Source organism: Tamandua tetradactyla, chromosome 9, assembly GCF_023851605.1.
Source record: "Tamandua tetradactyla isolate mTamTet1 chromosome 9, mTamTet1.pri, whole genome shotgun sequence".
NCBI lineage: Eukaryota > Metazoa > Chordata > Mammalia > Pilosa > Myrmecophagidae > Tamandua > Tamandua tetradactyla.
In genome coordinates this window covers 9,424,953-9,443,274 of record NC_135335.1, presented here as the reverse complement: position 1 = coordinate 9,443,274, position 18,322 = coordinate 9,424,953, and the positions used below count along the sequence as shown (strand labels likewise).

The following is an 18,322-nucleotide window of genomic DNA, read 5'->3' as shown; positions in this document are numbered from 1 at the left end:
AATTGGATATTGACCGGATAGCTTTCTTTGGGGGACATGTCTACACCTCCTGACCCAAGTAGTCCAACATCTTCAGCCAGTGACTTGGTTGCTCCTTGCTCTTCCCATCTCAGAATTTCCAGGCCAGATGTCACTTACAGGACAGCTCACAACCCAACACACCAACCCTCTGGACCTCTTCAAAACGAGTGTTTCTGTCCCAGTAGGGCCACTAAGGGTCTAGGTGGTGTACCAGTTGCACCCCCTCAGGCAGGAGCATGGACCCCCCCGCCATCTTTAGTCTTCCATGAGTCCCCTTCAATGGACCCAGGAACTATTGGTTGAGCAACCTTCAGAATTTGTTCAGTCGCTCATTTTTGGCACAAGTCCAGCTATTCCACGTTGGAACCAACCTTCACCCTTTGCAGCCTCAGCCTCCCCTCCAGCCCCTGCTGTTTGGGGCCCTTTAGCATCGGTGGCAGCTAATGCTTGGCCATCAGCAATCTCGTTAGGGAATCCTTTTCAGAGCAATATTTTTCCAGCTTCTACTGTGTCAACCCAGACCTCTCCTGTGCTCCTCTCCTGGTTGCTTCTCCTCAGCTACCTCCCAGAACTGCTGCTGCACAGGACGTCTCCAGTGGTGTGTTCACTGTCTTAGACCCACTGGGGGGGTAAAGAAGTTAAGGAAGTGAAAGAAATGTTTAAGGACTTACAACTGCAGCACCCGCCTGCTGTACCTGCAAGGAAGGGAGAGCAGACTTTCTCTGGGACTTCCAGTGCCTTCTCTAGTTATTTTTTTAATTTTTTAAATTAATTTTTTAATTTTTTAAAAATATAAAACAACAAGCACAAACGTTCTTAACTTATGATCATTCCCTTCTACATATATAATCAGTAATTCACAGTATCATCACATAGTTGCATATTCATCATCATGATCATTTTTTAGAACATTTGCATCAATTCAGAAAAAGAAATAAAATGAAAACAGAAAAAAATTCATACATACTATACCCCTTACCCCTCCCTTTCATTGCTCACTAGCATTTCAATCTACTAAATTTATTTTAACATTTGTTCCCCCTATTATTTATTTTTAATCCATATGTTTTACTCGTCTGTCAAAACAGTAGATAAAGGAGCATCAGACACAAGGTTTTCACAATCACACAGTCACATTGTGAAAGCTATATCATTATACAATCATCTTCAAGAAACATGGTTACTGGAACACAGCTCCACAGGTTCAGGCAGTTCCCTCCAGCCTCTCCATTACATCTTGACTAACAAGGTGATACCTACTTAATGCGTAAGAATAACCTCCAGGATAACCTCTCGACTCTGTTTGGAAACTCTCAGCCATTGACACTTTATTTTGTCTCATTTCACTCTTCCCCCTTTTGGTCAAGAAGGTTTTCTCAATCCCTTGATGCTAAGTCTCAGCTCATTCTAGGATTTCTGTCCCACATTGCCAGGAAGGTCCACACCCCTGGAAGTCATGTCCCACGTAGACAGGGGGAGGGCAGTGAGGTTGCTTGTTGTGTTGGCTGAGGGAGAGAGGCCAAATCTGAGAAACAGAAGAGGTTCTCTTGGGGGTGACTCTTAGGCCTAATTTTAAGTAGGCTTGACCTATCCTTTGTGGGGTTAAGTTTCATATGAACAAACCCCAAGACTGGGGGCTCAGCCTATTGCTTTGGTTGTCTGCACTGCTTGTGAGAATATCAAGAATTCAACTTGGGGAAGTTGAATTTCCCCCTTTCTCACCATTCCCCAAAGGGGACTTTGCAAATACTTTTTTATTCACTGTTCAGATCACTCTAGGATTTATCGGGGCATCACTCTGGACAAACCAACAAAATGTCCTACTCAAGGTTCCATGTACTTATGGTGTTCAATTCTTCTCTAGTTATTTTCACAACAAAGTTGACATCCCTTTGGATAATACAGACCATGATGATTTTGGTGCCAACAACTGTTGAAGAAAATCAATGAATCACAAAGCCAGCAGCTCCCAAAGTGCCCTGCCAGTGACCAGATCTTCTACAAGGCATTTGAGAACCCTTTCTCCAAGGTTCTTTCAGTTCATCTCCACAAGTCCCTGTGGCTTCTCAACCCAAAGCTCCTGATATATATATAAGGATCCTCTTGGAAATCCATTTGCATAACTTCTGAACTTGGTATCCTGATGATCCAGAGGAACAAAAAAGTTGGTTCTTTTAGCAGACAGGGACCAAGCTAATAGCCAGATGTGTCCCAACCTCTGCCATTGTTCCAGTTTTGACATATTTTCTGTTGCCTTATTTCTCGCTGCCTCTTTCACTTGTAAAATACCTTTCACTTTCTGTCTAGGTTAAAGCTAAACTGAGCCTTTGACTTTAAATAAACTCAGAAACTAAGCTCTGTAGCTTAAATGTAAATGAAGTAGTTTCCCTACTTGAGCCCTTGGCTACTGTGCCCCTAGAACCTTCTAGAATACTCTACCGTGTACCCTGTGATTGGGAGATGCAGTCACCACAGACCCCTCAGATCATACTTTTTAAAATAAATTTTCAAAGCTTTACCAATGCGAAAAAAAACAAAACAAACTTGTACACAAAATTTCGCAGCAGCATTGCAAATAATAGTCAAAAAGTGGGAACAAACCAAATGTCCATCAACTAATGAATGGATAAATAACATGTGGCATATTCACACAATGGACTAGTATTCGGCCATAAAAGAAATGAAGTACTGATGCATGCTACCACGTGGATGAAATTTAAACACATTTTGCTAAGGGAAAGATGCAGCCAGACAGCAAGACCACGTAGTATATGATTCTATTTATACAAAGTGTCGAGAACAGGCAATCTATAGAGACAGTAAGTAGAATAGTTGTTGCCTAGGGATTGGGGAGGGGCTGTTGGGGAGGCAGGTAAGGGAACAGGGTTTATTTGTGAGATAATGAAAAGGAAGGAAGGAAGAAAGGGAGAAAAAGAAGAATGAAAGTAAGAAAGAAAGAAGGAAGGAAGAAAGGAATGAAGAAAGGAAGGAAGAAAAAGAGAATGAAAGAAGGAAAGAAAGAAAAAGAAAAAGAGAAGGAGCAGCAACTCCAGGTTACCTGGAAGCCATGTGGTGGAGTAAGCCTAAAGCTTCACGGAGGGCCCATCAGTAACCTTTTAGATGCTGGGCTGCCTTCAAATCTGAGATGTGAACCGTCTGCCCAAGGGAGCATATGGCTTGTGCTGAGTTTTATTTGGTCTGCACAATGTTCACAATATTTACAGATTCGTTGCCAGTGCTTCCAATGTGTAAGCTTTTACATAAGAAGAAAAGATTTCTGGCTTCTGCAGAGAGCTTCGCCATCTGGCCCCACTGGGTCCACCTTCCTGCCTGGAGGCCTCTGGATGGGGCCTGTGCTGTCCAGGACACCCCTCACCCCCACCCCTAGCCCCAGAGTCTCTTGCACACTACTTGTGCAGGCTCTGTGGGTGTTGGTTTTGTTACCTGCTTGAAGAAGAGGGGCATTGAGTGGGGACCCTCTTGGCAGTCCTTGAAATGCAATGCCCACTCCTTAGCTCTGCAAGACACCAGCTCCAGGGATGCATGTACCTGGGACATCAGCCCTGGTCTCAAAGGTTTTTTTGTTTCTTCCATCATTCATTTAACACACATTTATTAGATTATATTCCGTCTCTTGGCTGAATCATTCTGTGCACGCTGGGGATGCAGAGATAAGAACACACAGCCTTTGTTTCTAGAAGCTTAGAGTCCAGAGGGAGAGACAGCTGGAAACAAATACCTACCCTAAGTGTAACAAACATGGTAGCAGAATTGTATGCAAGGCACGATATTTGTGTGTATGTGTGTGTGGTCAGTGAGTGTAGGGGACCAGTCTCCAGCTATAGACAATCCCAGGATATGTGCGAAGTGGTTTTCTCTGGGTAATCACATTTGGATCCACACATTCTCCTTCCATGAAAGAGAAAATGAGGAACCTTCTCCCATCTCCTTCATGGCACATTCCCAACTACTCCCATCCTGGAGGGCCAGCCCCTCCAGCTTTCCCTGGAGACCCCCAGAAAACTGCACCAAGTGTGGGTCTGGGCCAGAATGTCTGTCTATCTGTCTAGACTGCCTTTGACCATTTCCCTGGATCGCTGATCTCATTTCTTAAATCAGCAAAAATTTACCTGTGCCAGGAGCTGGGGACACTACAGAAAACAAACTACAGCCCCCCTTGATCTCATGGTGGAGAGGTGCATTCAGCAAAGAATCACAGAACCTAGGGCTGATACAGAGGATAATCTCAGAAAACATCTGTTGAATGAATGAATGATTGAATAAATGAAATACTCCAAATTCCTGTCCTGTCAGGATTGATGTCCTTTTATTTGACATTCAAGACCTTTTTCTTGAGCAGTTGATGGATTAGACTGGGGTTTTTGGAGGGCTCAATGCATAACACCCTGGGTCTCCCTCCTCAAGTTCAGAACCAACTGAGAAATAGACACAAAGCATAGAGATCAAATGTTACTTATGTTAGGAATGAAGTTGTTGGCAAAAAAATGGCTGTTTCCACCTGTCTACACTCCCTTGAGTTGGAGAGACTTATCCATTCAGTTCCCGATGGATTCACCTCCTTTGGGCCTCTTGGTCCATGACAAGACATAGAGCAGAATACATGAACCTTGCAGGCAGGCAAATCCCAAGAAGGAAGAGATAGGAAAGGGCGATAGGAAAGGGCTACACAGAATGTGGCCGATTCCTTCTACCAACCTCAGCAACCAGAAGTTGCTTTCCTCCTTCCTTGAAAGGACTGAGTGAGAACAAGGGGGCAAGATCAGCAGTGTTAGTTACTCAGGAAAAGACCCACCACATGGAAACCATACGTCTGGGAAATAATTCTTAAATCCCATCAATCAAATCAAAACAATCAATTATCCAGCCAATGAGTCAACTGATCAATCTGTGTTAAATGTGCACTCTGTGCAGTCCATGATAGGTTCATAGATTACAGATGACCGCAGGTTCTTTATCACTCTTCCAAGAGAGGTGGGATCTGTGCCTGTTTGAATTTGTTGTGTACCCCAGAAAAGCCATGTGCTTTATTATCATTCAATATTGCTGGGTGGAAGCTTTTTGATTGTTCCCATGGAGACATGACCCACCCAACTTGGTAACTTTTGATGAGATGGTTTCCATGGAGATGTGTCTTCACCCATTCAAGGTGGGGTTGCTCACTGGAGCCCGTTAAGAATGAACCATTTTGGAAAAAACTTTAGAGATCACGGAGCCAGAGGCCTTTGGAGGTGAAGAAGGAAAATGCCACCAGGTGAGCTTCATGAAACGAGAAGCCTGGAGAGAAAGCTAGCATATGTCACCATGTGTGCCTTTCCAGTTGAGAAACCCTGAACATCATTGGCCTTCTTGAACCAAGGTAACTTTCACTGGATGCCTAAGATTGGACATTTCTATGGCCTTGCTTTAATTTGGACATTTTCACAGCCTTCGAACATGTAAACTTGCAACTTAATAAATTCCCCTTTTAAAAAGCCATTCAGTTTCTGGTGTGTTGCATTCCGGCAGCTTGCAAACTAGAACAGGATCTATTCCCCACCCCTTTGATTCTGGGTTTGACCTATGACTTGGCTTTGAACGAACAGAATATGGCGGAAGCAGCACTGCCAATTCTGTCTGGAGACCCTCGTAGAAGAGCATTACCAGGGTTGCTTTTACAAAGCACCCCAGACTGGCTGGCTTAAACAGCAGGAATTTATCGTCTCACAGTTTTGGAGGCTAGAAGTCCAGACTCAAGATTTTGCAGGATCGTGGTTTTCTTGAAGTCTGTAGCATTGTGGTGGAGGTTGCTTCCATCACAGGCAATCTTCCATTTTCTGTTTGGACTATTGTCCTTTTATCAGGATTCCAGTCATATTGAATTAAGACCCACCCTGATTCAGTTTGGCTTCATTTTAACTAATATCTTCAAAGATCCTATTTACAAATGGGTTCACTGCACAAGACCAGGACTTAGGACTTGAATAAGTCTTTGTGGGGGATATGATTAAATCCATAACAAGGCCCGGCCAACAGGTAGCGTTGACTTGACAGCCATGCGAGTGCGCCATCTTGGAAATAGATTCTCCGGCCCTCATTGGGCTGCTGTAGCTGATGCCACATGGAGAAGAGAAGACATGGACTCAAAAGGCCTTGCCCAAATTAGAAAATGGTGAGGAAATGATTACTATCCATGGATGCTGCTAAGTTTTAGGGTGGTTTATTCAACAGCAATAGACAATCAAAACAGTAGGCACCACGTCTGATTTGTTTCCTTGTTCCCAGGCCCAGGTCCAGGTCCTGCCACAGAATAAGAATTTGTGAGTGTTTGTCATAGGCAGGTTTATGTGACAACTTAGCTAATTGATGGTACCCAGTTGTCTGGTCAGGCAAGCACTGGCCTAACCATTACTGCAAGAACATTTTGTGGCTGGTTGATAGACCAGAATCTGGTTTATTAAATCATCAGTCAGTTGATTGCACCCATGGCTGATTCCATATATGATCAACTAAGGGGAGTGTCTTCTGCAAAGAGAGAATCTAATCAGTTAGATTTAATCTAATTAGTTGAAGACTTTTAAGGGAGAGGTGATGATTTCAGCCTTCAGAAGAGAGAACCTTCGTCTCTATTTCAGTCAGCCAGACTCTCCTAAAGAATTCACTGAACACTTTCATCATTGTTGTCAACCAGCAGCCTCCCCTACAGAATTTGGACTCTTGCATCCCCACAGTTGCATGAGACACTTTTATAAAATCTTATGTTTACAGATATCTCCTGTCGGTTCTGTTTCCCTAGAGAACCATGCGCTTTGTGTTGTAGCCAAACTTGTCCCCAGTTCCCAAACTCCTCTTATCCCTTCAACCCAGATGTCTGCGTTTGATCCTCCCTTTGTGTAGATGCTTCTCCCCCTCCTCTCGGTGCCACAACATCTGAACTGACAGGAACACAGCTACACAATTCTGCAACATCTACATTTTTTCAACCCCCTGACAACTTGTCATCTTATTAATCGGAAAACAGAGGCTCAAAGAGGCTCAGGGATGTAGCCTGAGTCCACCTGCTGGACAGAGCTGGAACTGGCATATCACAGCATCTCCTGTGAGCTGCCAGGTGACGCGTGGAGGCCTAAAGTCCCCCAGGGCTGGGGCCAGCCCTCCCCTCTGGCAGCCTGTCTGGGAGCTGAGTCATTCCTAGCAGTTTCTGGACCAACCTGGGGAGTGGCCATCTCAGGCGGCCGGGCAGGCTGTTGCCCGGACAGGACAGGCATCAAGCCTGGGGGTCCTCAGAGGACAGAATAGGCACAGGAAGCGGGAGTCGCTCCCTTCTGCAGGGCAGGAAGCCAAGTGGGGAGGCCATGCCAGGCCCCTTAGGCCAGCTGACCTAGTCATCCACAGCAGGGAAATGAAACGCTGGGGGTGGGTTGAGGACAGACAGGTCCAGGGGGCAGCACGAGACAGCCAAGTCAAGAACAGATATAAGGGCGGGCCACGGTGGCTCAGCAGGTAAGAACGCTTGCCTGCCACTCCCAAGGACCCGGGTTCGATTCCCGGTGCCTGCCCATGTTAAAAAAAAAAAAAAAAGAACAGACATAAAAGATTGGGGCAATGCAGGGCCGGGCAATCATGTGGCATCTGGCCAACCCACACATTCACAGGGGTCTGTTATATGCTGGTGCAGCACTACGTGCTGGGAACTCAGAAGGGAGCAAACAAAAGACACGGCCGGCTCTCGTGGGCCTCTGGCCAGGTGTAAGGACTTCGGTGCACACGCCTTCCCTCCTGACGCTTGCACAGGCTCCTGCCTCCTCGTTCTTTCCTCCCGTTAGAATGAATGGAGTCTCTCTCCTCCTGTTCAGTCATTTGTTCATCCAACAAGTATTTGGGTGTCTGCCAAAGCCAAACCTCGTTCTAAGTGCAGAGGACGCATCGGTGAACAAAGTAGTCAAAAGTCCCTGCTGTCGTGGGAGAGTACAGCCTATAAAGGACACAAAGTGAACCAGGAAACACAGAGAGAAGCCATGGCTTTGAGAAATCAAGAGCAGGCAGGGGCGGGGGCAGGGGGACGGGCTGCAGAGCAGAGAAGGAGGCCCTGGCACCTTCGAATGGAGACACAGTTCTCCCATCCCTGCAGGAGGGAGAACAGAAAAGATGTGCATAGGTGCAGATTCAGGTAGACACAGAAGCAGGAAGTAGAGGGAAAGTCACGCTTCCCCTCGGACCTAAATTTAAAAGCCAACTTTAATTTTTTTTAATATAAAATTTTTTATTGCGAAATATAACACATGTACAAAAAAGCAATACATTTCCAAGTACATTTTAACAAGTAGTTACGGAGCACGTTTTAAAGTTTGGTATGGGTTACAGTTCTATGATTTTTTTGTTTTTTCTTCTAGCTGCTCCAAGACACTGGCGACCCACAGAAATATCAGTATAATGGTTCAGCAGTCCTACTCATTTGTTAAATCCTATCTTCTCTGTTATACTCCTCCTTCTCTTTAAGTAACATATATACATGAAAGCAATACATTTCAAAGCACATAGCAGCAATTAGTTGTAGCACAGATTTCAGAGTTTGGCATGGGTTACAGTTCCACCATTTTAGGTGTTTACTTCTAGCTGCTCTAAGGTACTGGAAGCTAAAAGAAATATCAATATAATGATTCAGCAGTCATACTCATTTGTTAAACCCAACCTTCTCTGTATAACTCTACCGTCACCTTTGACCTTTCTGCCACTCTTTAGGGGTATTTGGGCAACGCACATTCTGACTTTTTCATGTTGGAAGGGGCTATTGATAATATGGAATAGGGAGATGGAACTACTTGATGTTCTGGAGAGGCTGGGCCCTCTGCATTTCAGGACTCATCTGGTCCAGGGACCCATCTGGAGGTTGTAGGTTTCTGGAAAGTTACCAACTTTAATTTAAAAAAAGAACTTACTTGGGGGCGGGGGGCGCAGTAGGATGGCCAGGGAGCAGGAACACCCAGTTTGAGTGGCCCTGAGCACAAAATGAAACAAATGTCTGAACTCCTTTGTCCTCGGTGAGTATGCCCATTCATTCTCCAAACTGTGCCCAGCCTCGAGTGTGGGCCCCACTTAGGGAGTCACTTCCAGTGAAGAGCGGAGAGGGAACATGGCGGAGTGAGACCCGGGAGACCTGGCCATGAGAGGCCCTGCCACTGTGGCTTCCCCTTGTCTGCTCTCTCTTCGGTCCCTTGAGGACGTTCAGGGAGCCCAATGGACAGGTCCCCCTGGTGACCACCAGCGGCCCGTGAGTGAGCCCCCTGCGTGGGATACCTCCAGCCCTGGTCAAGTTGGCAGGTGACCGTGGCCCTGCCCAACATCTTGGCTTGAAATGTCCTGGGTGATCATGAGTCAAAACTGCCCAGCCAAGCTGCCTCCCCAATTCCTGACCCACAGAAACTGCGAGATAAAACCTTTTTTTTTTTTAAATTTAAGCCACAAAGTTTTGGGGTAATTAAAAAAAATACTTTTATTGTACACACAAACAAACATACAGATCTTCTTGACATACAAACACCCTACACATGGTGTAGAATCAGTGGCTCACAATATCATCACATAGTTGTGCATTCATCACGCATCAGTTTTTTGAACATTTGCTTTTCTCCAGCAAAATAAATAAAAAAGAAAACACTCATACACACCATTCCCCTGACCCCTCCCTCTCATTGACCCACTAGTATTTCCGTCCACACAATTTATTTTAACCTTTGTTCCCCCTATTATTTGTTTCTTTTATCCATATTGTTTACTCATCTGTCCATACTATAGAAAAAAGAAGCATCAGACACAAGGTTTTCACAATCACACAGTCACATTGCAAAAGCTATATCATTATACAATCATCTTCAAGAAACAAGGCTACTGGAACACAGCTCTACAGTTTCAGGCAGTTCCCTCCAGCCTCTCCAATACGCCATAAACTAAAAAGGTGATATCTATTTAATGCGTGAGAATAACCTCCAGGATAACCTCTTGACTGTGTTTGAAATCTCTCAGCCATTGACACTTTATTTTGTCTCATTTCTCTCTTCCCCCCTTTGGTCAAGAAGGTTTTCTCAATAAAGTTTTAGGGTAATTTTTAAAGCAGCAACAGCTAGCTAATATACCAGGGGCCTCTGATAAAGAGGAGCGATCAGAGATTAGGTTACAGGACTCCCAGCACCTGCCGTCTCCTGGTTCTGCCATCCCCTAGGAGTCTTGGAGTTCTCTGGAGACCTCCTGCAATGGCTAGAAGTTAGAGGGACAGAGAGTGAGGCAGGCAGTGAGGGAGCGTGATTTTTAAGGGCCATCTGTAGTAATGGAAATAAAAAGTAGTGACAGATGGGATGAGGAAGTGGCTTAAAGATGACTGAAAATAGGGTAGTTGGAAGGGAGAAGGGAATAAAGACTGGTAGAAAAGATCCTCTGGCATGAGAGCCCAGAGGGTAGCTCAGTGTGCCTGGAGCCTGGAGAGTGAGGCTGAGAGTGGCAGAAAATGAGCGTGAAGAGGTGGGCCAAGCCAGGTTGACAGGGGCCTTTATACAGCCTCTTAACAGCTCGGGTTTATATGGGGGTCCGTGGGAAGACCTGGAAGGGGTTACCCAGGAGTTAGTTGAGCAAATGTGCATTGGAAAATACCATCCTGTCTGCAGTAGAGAGATGGCCTGGAGGGAGGGGGAGAGCCTACGGGAGCAGGAAGAGTTGTCAGGAAGCCCATGCAGCCTCCCCGGAAAGATAGGGCAGACTGCTCTCTTGCTGGGCAGGATGGATGGACACGCGGAGAGCGGGGTCGGCCCGGATGTGGTACTCGATTGGATATGGGGGGATGGGGAGGAGCCAGGGGGGGCCTCAGGCTTCTCCCTGGAAGGTAAAAATTACTCTCTAAATCAGGAATCCTGGAGATTCCTGCATGTTTAGGGGTGACATATTGAGTTCACTTTTTCAAATTATGCAACATTTGATGGGTATAAAATAATAAATATCAAATACCCATAAGTCATGGAGTGAAATTAGAAAATCAACACCCAATTTGGGAATAGCAACATCATCAATTTTCCCTAATTGCTGTTTCTCATCACACCTCCCTGCCCCACCCCCACCTCAAGACACCACTATCCCATACATTTATTGTTTGCAAATTCATTCTCTTGCTTCTATGTTGTACATAACACAAGTGGCTATTTTATGATAAATATGCTTATGAAAATGGTCCAGTTATGAATGCAAAGGATCTGCTTTTTCAGAGCAAAGCTGGCTGTTTTGAATAAAGCTCCAGATTTCTAGATGTCATCTCAATAACCAGCTCAAACTGCTTTCCCCCCAGGCACTCCCTGTCCTTAGCTGGGTGACAGCATTATGCTGTATGTCCCTGGGTGCAGAAACATCCACTGTCTGCATTCACTGAGATCATGCACATTTTCTCTGCTAACTCTTTTTTTTTAATTTAAAAATTTTTTTAAATAACAAAAAACACCAAACAAACGCAAACATTCTTAACTTTTGATCATTCTGTTCTACATATATAATCAGTAATTCACAATATCATCACATAGTTGCATATTCATCATCATGATCATTTCATCGAATATTTGTATCAATTCAGAAAAAGAAATAAAAAGACAACAGAAAAAAATTCATACATATTCCCACCCATCCCCCTCACCGATCCCCAGCATTTTACTCTAAATTTATTTTAACATTTTTTTCTCCCTATTATTCATCTTTATTCCACACGTTTTACTCATCTCTTGATAAGGTAGATAAAAGGAGCATCAGACACAAAGTTTTCACAATCACACAGTCACATTGTGAAAGTTACATCATTACACAATCATCCTCAAGAAACATGGCTACTGGAACACAACTCTACATTTGCAGGCAGTTCCCTCCAGCCTCTCCATTACATCTTGACTAACAAGGTGATCTCTATTTAATGCATCAATTTATTTGCATCAATTCAGAATAACCTCCAGGATAACTTCTAGACTCTGTTTGAAATCTCTCAGCCACTGACAATTTATTTTGTCTCATTTCACTCTTCCCCCTTTTGGTGGAAAAGGTTTTCTCAATCCCTTGATGTTGAGTCACAGCTCATTCCAGGATTTCTGTCCCACGTTGCCAGGAAGATCCACACCCCTGGGAGTCATGCCCCACGTAGACAGGGGGAGGATGGTGAGATTTCTTGTTGTGTTGGCTGGAGAGAGAGGCCACATCTGAGCAACAAAAGAGGCTCTCTTGGGGGTGACTCTTAGGCCTAAATTTTAAGTAGGCTTGACCTATCCTTTGTGGGGTTAAGTTTCAAATGAACGAACCCCAAGACTGGGGGCTCAGCCTATAGCTTTGACTGTCCCCACTGCTTGTGAGAATATCAAGAATTCAACTTGGGGAAGTTGAATTTCTCCCCGTTCTCACCATTTCCCAAAGGGGTCTTTGCAAATACTTTTCCACTCACTGATCGAATCACTCTGGGATTCATCGGGGCATCACTCTGGACAAAAAATTTTCATGTCCTACCTGAGACTCCAAGTACTTATGATGTTCAATCAAACTATCTACATAAGTTATATTAGGAAATGCACTAGTCAAAATATAAATTTTGTACCAAATAAACATTTTTTGCTTTAGTCTCACACATTAGTTGAAATTTTAAAATATTAAGTACCATCTGTTTTCATCACCCTGCAGTAATGACATTCCTTTGTTCTTCCTCATGCAAAAACATTTTTAAAATTTGTACATTTAGTCTCTATTATTATATACTCTAGGTATTCCTAGATTATACCATCTCAGTCTTTAACATCTATCTTTCTTTCTGATTTCATTTATGTCCCCAGCCCTCCTCCCTCTATCATTCTCATGTGCAGCTTCATTCAGTGTTTTAACATAATTGTATTACACTTAGGTATTATTGTGCTGTCCATTTCTGAGTTTTTGTATTCAGTCCTGTTGCACAGTCTGTATCCCTTCAGCTCCAATTACCCAATATCTTACCCTATTTCTATCTCCTCCTGATGGTTTCTGTTACCAATGACATATTCCAAGTTTATATCACTAATGTTAGTTCCTATCAGTGAGACCATACAGTATTTGTCCTTTAGTTTTTGGCTAGTCTCACTCAGCATAATGTTCTCTAGGTCCATCCATGTTATTACATGCTTCATAAGTTTATTCTGTCTTAAAGCTGCATAATATTCCATCTTATGTATATACCAGAGTTTGTTTAGCCACTCATCTGTTGATGGACATTTTGGCTGTTTTCATCTCTTTGCAATTGTAAATAATGCTGCTATAAACATTGGTGTGCAAATGTCTGTTTGTGTCTTTGCCCTCATGTCCTTTGAGTAGATACCTAGCAATGGTATTGCTGGGTCATATGGCAATTCTGTATTCAGCTTTTTGAGGAACCGCCAAACTGTTAGGCCTAATTTTAAGTAGGCTTGACCTATCCGTTGTGTCTGCTAACTCTTAAAAGGGTAAATAACATTAATTAATTTCCTAGTCTTCTTTTTAAAATATTTTTGTTGAGAAATGTTTGCACACAAACATTTGCACACAGTCAATACATGGTGTAGAATCAATGGCTTACAATATCATCACATAGTTGTGTATTCATCACCATGATCTTTAAAAAAATTTTTTTTTATTAATTAAAAAAAATTGCAGGAAAGAAACACAAACATCCCCAATATGTGATCATTCCATTCTACATATATAATCAATAATTCACAATATCATCACATAGCTGCAGATTCATCATCATGATCATTTCTTAGAACATTTGCATCAATTCAGAAAAGGAAACAAAAAGACAACAGAAAAATAAAATGAAAACAGAAAAAAAAAACCATACACACCATACCCCTTACTCCTTCCTTTCATTGATCACTAGCATTTCAAACTAAATTTATTTTATTCCCCCTATTATTTATTTTTATTCCATATGTTCTACTCATCTGTTGACAAGGTAGATAAAAGGAGCATAAGACACAAGGTTTTAACAATCCCACAGTCACACTGTGAAAGCTACACCATTATACAATCATCCTCAAGAAACACAGCTCTACATTTTCAGGCAGTTCCTTCCAGCCTCTCCATTTCCTCTTAGATAACAAGGTGATATCTACTTAATGTGTAAGAATAACCTCCAGGATAACCTCTCGACTCTGTTTGGAATCTCTCAGCCATTGACACTTTGTCTCATTTCACTCTTCCCCCTTTTGGTTGAGAAGGTTTTCTCAATCCCTTGATGCTGGGTCTTAGCTCATTCTAGGGTTTTTCTCAATCCCTTGATGCTGAGTCTCAGCTCATTCTAGGATTTCTGTCCCACGTTGCCAGGAAGGTCCACACCCCTGGGAGTCATGCCCCATGTAGACAGGGGGAGGGTGGTGAGTTTGCTTGTTGTGTTGGCTGGAGAGAGAGGCCACATCTGAGCAAAAAAAGAGGCTCTCTTGGGGGTGACTCTTAGGCCTAAATTTTAAGTAGACTTGACCTATCCTTTTTTGGGGTTAAGTTTCATATGAACAAACCCCAAGACTGAGGACTCAGCCTATAGCTTTGGTTGACCATGATCATTTTTAGAACATTTGCATCATTCCAGAAAAAGAAATAAAGAAGAAAAAAAAGCCATACATACCCTACCCCTTACCCCTCACTCTCATTGACCTCCAGTATTTCAATCTACCCAATTAAAAATTTTTCTAGTCTTAAATTAACTTTGCATTCTAAATCTAACTTGGTCAGTTCAGAGGTGAGTGAAAAGACACAGTTGGACCTCATGAGCCTGGAGGGCTGGAGTTTTCTTTGTGGTAAGATTTTGCCTAATGACTCAATTTAGTGAATGTTATGGGACTAATAAGGTTTTCTATTTCTACATGAGTCAGTTTGGTGGGTCATATTTTTTTCTATAGGAGTTTGTTTATTTTCATATAAATTTTCAAAAAGGTTGGCTTAAATTTGTTCATATCTTCACTTTTAAATTGTCTAATATTTGTTATTATATCTCTTTTTTTCATTCCTATTATTGTTAATTTGTGCCTCCTCTTTTAAGAAATTGCTATGGATCAATCTTGGCAGAGGTTTGTCAATTTCGTTGGTCTTACCAAATAACCAAATTTTGACTTTTCTGATTCTTTCTATAATGTTTTGTATTTTATTAATTTTTGCTCTTATCTTCATTATTTTATTCCTTTTACTTTCATTACATTCATATATTTTGCTGTCCTTTTTTTCGGCTATTTGTTTTGAAATAATTTTAGACTTACAAAAAATTGGAAAAAGCAGTAGAGAGAGTTCCTGTGTATCCTTCACCCAGCCTCTCTTAATGCTAATTTCTTACACAACTATAAGACAGTTTTTTAAAACTAGGAGATTATCATTGATATAATACTGTTAACTAATCTATAGTTCTCATTTAGTTTTGTCAATTGTCCTCCTAATGTCCTTTTTCTGGTCCAGGATCCAGTTCAGGCTTCCAAATTGCATTTAATTTGCTTTGTTATTTACCCATTGTTGTGTAAGGATCATTGCCAAATCTAGCAGCTTAAAATAACAAACATGTATTATTTCAGTTTCTGTGGGTTCACATTTGGAGAGCTGCTTAGTGGGTGGTTCTCACTTAGATTCTCTGAAGAGGTTGGAGTCACCATGTCAGAAAGCGCTGCAATCATCTGAAGACTTGACTGGGGCTAGAAGATCTGCTTTTGGGATGGCTCACTGCGCTGGTTTGAATCTGTGGTGGACCCCAGAAAAGCCATGCCCTTTGATCCTCATTCAATATTGCTGGGTGGGAACATTTTGATTGTTTCCATGAAGATGTGACCCACCCAATTGTGGGTGGTAACTTTTGATTAGCTGATTTCCATGGAGGTGTGTCTCCACCCACTGAAGGTGGAATTGCCTGCTGGAATCCTTTAAAAGAGGAAACATTTTGGAGAGAGTCCCTTTTGGTAGAGCCACGTGAAAGCCAGCAGATGCTGCCATGTTTGCCATGTGCCGTTCCAGCTGAGAGAGAAACATCGAACGTCGTTGGCCTTCTTGAACCAAGGTATCTTTTCCCGGATGCCTTAAATTGGACATGTCTATAGACTTGTTTTAATTGGGACATTTTCTCAGCCTTAGAACTGTAAACTAGCAACTTATTAAATCCCCCTTGTTAAAAAGCATTCTGTTTCTGGTATATTGCATTCCGGCAGCTAGCAAACTAGAACACTCACTCACACAGCTGTTAGCAGGCATTCTCAGTTCCTTAATGTGGGGGTGTCTGTATAGTGCTGCTTGGGTGGCCTCACAACATGGCCACTAGCTTCTCCCAGAGAAAGTAAGGTGGGAGTTGCAAAGTTCTTTATGACCTAGTGTGGTGGTTTGAAACTGTTACGTAGCCCAGAAAAGCCACATTCTTTAATCCTGATTCTGTATTGTAGGGTGGAAGCTTTGAATGGATAGTTCACATGGAGACTGACTCACTCAATTGTGGGTGTGACCCTTGATTAGATGGCGATGTGACTCCGCCCATTCAAGGTGGGTCTTGATTAGTTTACTGGAGTCCTTTAAAAGGGAAACACTTTGGAGAATGCTTAGATGCAGATATTTTGAGATACTTAGTTTTGAAAGAGATGCAGAGCCCAGCAGACATTGCTTTGTCCCTTCCCATGAGATACTAAGCAAGTCAGAACCCAGAGTTTTGCCCTAGAGAAGCTAAGTGAAGGCCCACAGAGGTTTAGAGAGGAAGCCACTGAAATCAGAAGCTGGAAGCAACAGAGACATGGACGTTTGGAAATGCAGAAGCCCCAGGAGACAACAGTTGCTTCAGAGCTGACAGAGACACAGACATTCGGAGATGCTTGGAGCGCCAAAAGATGTAACATGGGTGCTAAGCAAGGACTCACAGAATCAGCCAGAGCCCGGAGAGAAGAAATCTCCAGCCTCAGGAGATGATAAGCTAAGAGATGAAACCCAGAGTTTTGCCCTGAGCAGCTAAGTCAGGACCTACAGAGGCTTAGAGAGGAAGCCACTGGAATCAGAAGGTGAAAGCAACAGAACCAGGAACAAGGACCATTAGAAATCAACCATGTGCCTTCCCATGTGACAGATAGTGGTCCTCTTCTTGAGTCAAGGTGTCTTCCTACGGATGATTTGGTCTGGTCATTTTTATGGCTTCAGAATTGGAAATTTGTAACCTCATAACTCCCTTTTATAAAAGCCAATCCATTTCTGGTATATTGCATTCCAGCAGCATTAGCAAACTAAAAACACTTGGCCTCAGAAATCATACTGTGTCGTTTCCACACCATCCTTTTGGTACACATGTCAGTCCTACCCCATGAGGAAGAGGAATCAAGAGGGCATGATGTCTAAATGTTGTGTCAGTTAATTTTTTTTTAATTAATAATAAAAAAAAGAGGGCATGATGAACATGAGGGTCACCAGGGAACCACCTTGGAGACTGGCTACCCCAGTTGTCAGGTCTCTGCCATCTTCAACCTTGAACAATTTCTCAGACTTCTTTTTCTTTCATGAATTTGACACTTTCGAAGGGTACTTACTGGCCAGTTATTTTGCAGAATGTTCCTCACAGTGGGTTTATCTGATATCTCATAAGGATTGGTCTGAGATTGTTTATTTTAGGCAAAAATACTACAAAAGTGATGTTATGCTCTTTTCTTCATGCATGATATCAGACCGTGCAGGATGTCAATATGTCTTTTTACTGGTGATATTAGCTCTGGTCACTTGGTTAAGGTGGTGTCTGCCAGGTTTCTCCACTGTAAAGTTACCCCTTCTCCCTTTGTGATAAATAAACATCCCGTGGGCAGATGTCTTTTTGAGTTTATGCAAGTTGCTTATTTCTCATCATGTTCTTTCCCTCTCGTTTTAGCCTCTGTATCATTCATGCCTGCAACAGTCGTTACTGTGGTGTTTGCCTAATTGTGATTTTCTATTTCCATCATTCCTTCTGCAGTTATTTATTGGAATGCTACTGTAAGGAAGAGCTGTTTCTTCTTCCCCATTAACTTATTATTTATTTACTTATTTATTTAATTAGGATGGACCCATGGATATTTATTTTATTTCATGGGAAATGATCCATTCCTATTATGACTGATACTGTTGTTTGAATTGTCCCAGATTTGGCCCTAGAGAACTCTTTCATGTTGACTCTTGGGTCCTTTTAACATGCCTCATCTTTTTTCTTTTCTTTTAAAAGTATTTTTATTGTAAACAACAAGCAAACATACAAACATTCTCGACACGGTGTACAATCAATAGCTCACAATATCATCACGTGGTTGTGTATTCATCA

At 42.6% G+C, this 18,322-nt stretch overlaps 1 pseudogene; it reads left to right on the top strand.

The window, feature by feature from the left end:
- Positions 1-36: 36 nt before the first annotated feature.
- LOC143645514 (disabled homolog 2 pseudogene) lies at positions 37-1,958 on the top strand (annotated as a pseudogene).
- Positions 1,959-18,322: the final 16,364 nt, after the last annotated feature.